Source organism: Grammomys surdaster, unplaced genomic scaffold, assembly GCF_004785775.1.
Source record: "Grammomys surdaster isolate TR1022 unplaced genomic scaffold, NIH_TR_1.0 124720, whole genome shotgun sequence".
Lineage (NCBI taxonomy): Eukaryota > Metazoa > Chordata > Mammalia > Rodentia > Muridae > Grammomys > Grammomys surdaster.
The window spans coordinates 3,161-7,675 of NW_021619680.1; the positions used below are offsets into that span (position 1 = coordinate 3,161).

The following is a 4,515-nucleotide window of genomic DNA, read 5'->3' on the forward strand; positions in this document are numbered from 1 at the left end:
AGAGAGAGAGAGAGAGAGAGAGAGAGAGAGAGAGAGAGAGAGAGAGAGACTCAAATACATGCATGTATGGCACAGGCATGCCCATGTACACAAGAATAAAATATAATTAGACAAAGAATTTGCACACAGGAAAGTTTACTAATGGTTATTTCTTTATTTGCGTATTTGCTGGGGGAGGTGTGTTCATTCAGACAGTCTCACTTTGTCCTCCATTCTGGCCTCTAACTTGCATCAGTCCTGTTTCTGTTGAGATACAGGTATGGAGCCACTATGCCCGACTTATCAGTGACATTTTCATGCCTAAAAATAGTTCCAGTCACTCTCACTCCTGATGACCCTCTAGGAAAAGCTTTGCTTCCTGTTCCCATACACAAGCTTAGGTTCTGCTGGCCTACAAGTTTCACTTCCAGAGCAGGGAATGCTCCTACCAGGAGCCACAAGAAACATTCCATTGAACTGGAGGCTCAGACTGCCCCCCACATCCCCCTACCACCCCAGTCATGTTGTGCTTCTAATGCCCTTAAACCAACAGGCTAAGAAAGGAATGTCAGGGCTGGCTTACTTCTGCACAGCTCGGGATTTTGGCCTACAAATCAAGGACTTTGGGCGTATTTTTCAAGTGTTCTTGAAGTTCATCCATCAAACCTCCGAGGCCTATGGATGTGAAGAAGTTAATGGCAAACCGGGCCTTGCGTGGGTTGTCTCGAGGTAGCAGTCCTTCAAAGAATGGCTGAAGAGTTTCATCCTTTAACCTTGCATTCAGTTTAGGAAGACCCATGTAGTCACACAGTTCCTGGAAGAAGATCTTGAGAAAAATCCTACTAGATGATGTCGTGGTCTCTTCACTCAGCTCTATACATCCCAGAACACTCCATGGAAGTGAATCCGTGTATAAAAGGTGAGCGAACATCTTAGCAACATTTCTCAATTTGTTTGTCTCTAAGCAATGGATGCTGTCATACTGTCCCTTGAATATACTTTCAAATGATTCCATGTATTCTTTTTTCAGCATACAAAACCGCCCAGCTAACAAGCCAAAAATTTTTGCATAGGTCCTTTGTTGGGCACAGCAGTCAAGTATCATGTTGCAGAGTTCCTCTGTTTGGTTCTCAGCACACTCCATCTTCAGCAACTTGTGTGCACATTCTTCGAAATCTAAACTTGACTGAATGGCAAGATAGACTGTACGTCTGAGTGAGACTAGATTGCTTTCTGTTTGGTCATGGATAGTTACTTTTCCTCCTCCTTCCTTTTCCTCTCCTTCCCCTTCCCCTTCCTCCTCTTCACTACTTCCAGCTTCTTGGTCTGTATGTGAATCACTGTCTCCTTCATCCAGGATTTCTTTTTTAATAGCCTTGTACCTCTCTTCATTTTCCATGAAGTGAGGATCCATCCTGAAAATGTTAAGAACATCTTCTGGATTGTAGTCCTCCTCCAGGGGGAGCATATGTGTAAACTGATCATCCTCTTCCACTAAATCAAGTCCTTCCTGAATAACGGGGTAGTCCTTGAATCCATCCTTCCAAACAGCAAACATCACTTCAATCATGTACTGGACTCTCTTGTCGATCTCAGACTTGTATAGAATGCTTCTCAGTCGGTCAAAGACTGCATTGATTCCCCTTGGTGACACTTGGGTTAATTTGAGACCACACTCCTTGAGGAAGCTGATGGCTACTTCAACACTGTCCTCTGTTGGTCTCTCTAGGAGCAAAGTGAGCATCTCCAGGCACAGAAGTTCATGTGCCACATTTGGGTTACTAAGATGTGCCACAAGTTTGGAAGCAGTCAAGCAAAGTTGCTTATCATTTCTTTGATATCCTTTCCGAAAATTAAGAATTAGTCTCTTGAGGAGTAACTCTCCAATCTGTGGAAATTTTGAGTTGATGGTTGCCACCAAAGCTGCATAAACGTGAGTGAAGATTGGAGAAGCACTCTGTGCTTGCAGAACAGATCTGGACAGCAATCCTCTCCCTCTGACGATGTTCTCTTGAAGGAGCTCTTGGATAATAATACTGATATTGGAGATGTTGACCTTGTTGATGAGACCATTGATTGACTTCTTCAGAGCCTCCCAACTCATCCTCTAGTACACTAAGCTGTTTTTATCTTTAATCTGTTCCTGCATCGTCCTGAGCTTTGCGGGAGGAATATATGCTCCCCCAGTGTGGGTGAGCAGGGGATCCAGCTCATCTGTCCTCTTCTTCTTTGATGCAGGTTCTTCTTGAGTAGAACTGGGGGTTACTCCTTGGTCTGGGCTCCTTCTTTCATGAGATGGGGATTTCCAGGACCGTTTCCGATGATCTGCATCTCTGTCTCTTTCTCTGCATTTCTCTCGGTCCCTACTTGGTGATTCCATGCTGTCACCATAAGAAGATCCTCTTCTAGAAGGCTCATAGACTGACTGGCTGTGATTAGAGTGGTCTCTGTCCCAGGAAGAACATACTTGTTCTGCATATGTGTCTTCTGGGGAGGAACTCCAGTGGGATGACTGTGGCTCTTCTTTCTGTTGTGGCCAGAAGATTGTCTGCTGTGTGCCACAGTCTTCTGCATTTTCAGCTGTCGGCTGACCCAACAAACCAAATGCCTCAGGTCTGATAAAGTGATGCGTCCTCAATGTCTTAGTTATAAAACCAATCCCAGTAACAACTTCTGTAGTAGGCACAGTCTCTAGAATCAGAGAACTTAAAGAATTTGGGTAGTCCCACGAGGCTAGTTGTTTCAGCTGCTCTTCTGTAGGAAGAGATACCCACAGATGTGCTGGCAAGTGGGTGCAAGCAGGCAAAAACGATGAAACCTTCCTTCTTCCAGTGTTCTTATAGAGTCCTCCAACAGGAGGCATGCCCTTGATTAAAAGGTGTGTACCACCACGCCTGGATCTGGACTTGTTTTGTCCCAGGCTGACCTTGATCCTACAGGAACCCACCTATGTTTTTCCTAAGTATCCCAGTCAGTTATATTCATCAGTATGCCCAGCTGTGAAGAGTCATTTTATGGTTGTGGTGAGAAACTTTGCTCATCATTTCCCATGAGTCAATTCTTTCTATGTAAATGAGAACATATCTGTAGCATCTGGTTGCATGTAATTCCGATTTGCTGTGTGATTCTGTCATTTTTGTAGCTCCAGTTTTCTATGTCTCTGAGTGTTTTGTCTATTGTATGGGTGGGTGGATCACAAGGTTGTCAGGTGTGCACAGAGTCCAGAAGACAGCTTTACATATCCAGGTGGGGATACTGGGTGTCAAATCAAGATCCTCTTGAAGAACATCAAGTGATTTGAACTGCTATGACATCTCTCCAGCTTCTTCCTCTATACTTTGATCTTTCTGTATTCTCTCTGACTCTGCCTGACAACCAACCAACCAACCTAATTAAGTACCCCAAGGAACATCACTGTAACCCTGGCTGACTCCAGAATTAACTATGGCTGTATATCCATATCATTTCTTTAAAATGATATGTGTTTCTCTAAAACACAGGAGGGAGAAAAGTGGAAGAAGTGGAGCTGAGTCACTGGTAAGCATACAGCTATGATTCATTCTATGTTTCTTTTTTTTAAAAAAAATTTTCAGTGATATTTGACAAATGCCCATCTTGCTGAGATGTGACCTTGAATTGGGACCTTTTGTTTGTTTTCCCTTGTATGTTTCTTTTGCTGGTTTTTAAGTAGTTGTCCTTGAACTGACATTGTAGACCAGGCTCGCCTTGAATTCAGAGATCATCCTGCCTCTGAAGACCCCCGCAGAGGGGAGACCCTCAGTCAAGTCTCGGGATGTCTCGGCCACCCAATAAATCACTCAAGACACCGAAAACTGGAGCAACGGCTGAGGTTTAATCGGGAGAGAGACAGCTAGCTGCTGGTCAATTCGTATGCCCACGCAGGAGCTGAATTGACCAAGACAGCCAGTTTGAGAGGGTTTTTTAAAGGGAAAAACCATCAACCAAGAAATGGGGAGTGGGATGAGGGGTTGCTAAGGTGGCATAACATAAAAATAGCAGAACATTCCAAAGGAACCCAAACAGGGTCATGTGAAAACTCTTTGTACGCTAATCTTTCTCAAGAATGTGGTCCTGTCCTGTTACTGTGGCCTTGCCCTGTCACTGCAGTTACCAGCTTGGTTACCAGCTTCCTGGTTCCACCTAGCTCACTTTCATTCTAGTCAGTTCATGTAAGTAGCCTGTCCACATTCTTAGCTTGCTTTTGAGAGAATTTTCCATGCCCTGTTAAAGAAAAAATTCTAAGGAAGAATCTATAGAGCGTTTTATAAAGTGATCTTCATAAGTTTTCACTCTACACCTCCACCTTCTGAGTGCTGACTGCAAAAATCTGGTATTGGGAGTGTCTAAACAATCACAATGAGAGCTGCTATATTTTTTTGGTCAATGTTATCAACAGATATCTCAAGCATGCCATGAGTTACTCATTTGGAAGGTGTTTGACAGCATCTGGTTCTATCTGTGCCTACGCAAGGCAAGTCTACGTAAGGCAGGGAGCACATAGTGGCCATGGAATAC

General features: G+C 43.9%; 1 pseudogene; it reads right to left on the reverse strand.

Moving 5' to 3' along the window:
* Window positions 1-533: 533 nt before the first annotated feature.
* On the reverse strand, window positions 534-2,553 carry LOC114636628 (annotated as a pseudogene).
* Window positions 2,554-4,515: the final 1,962 nt, after the last annotated feature.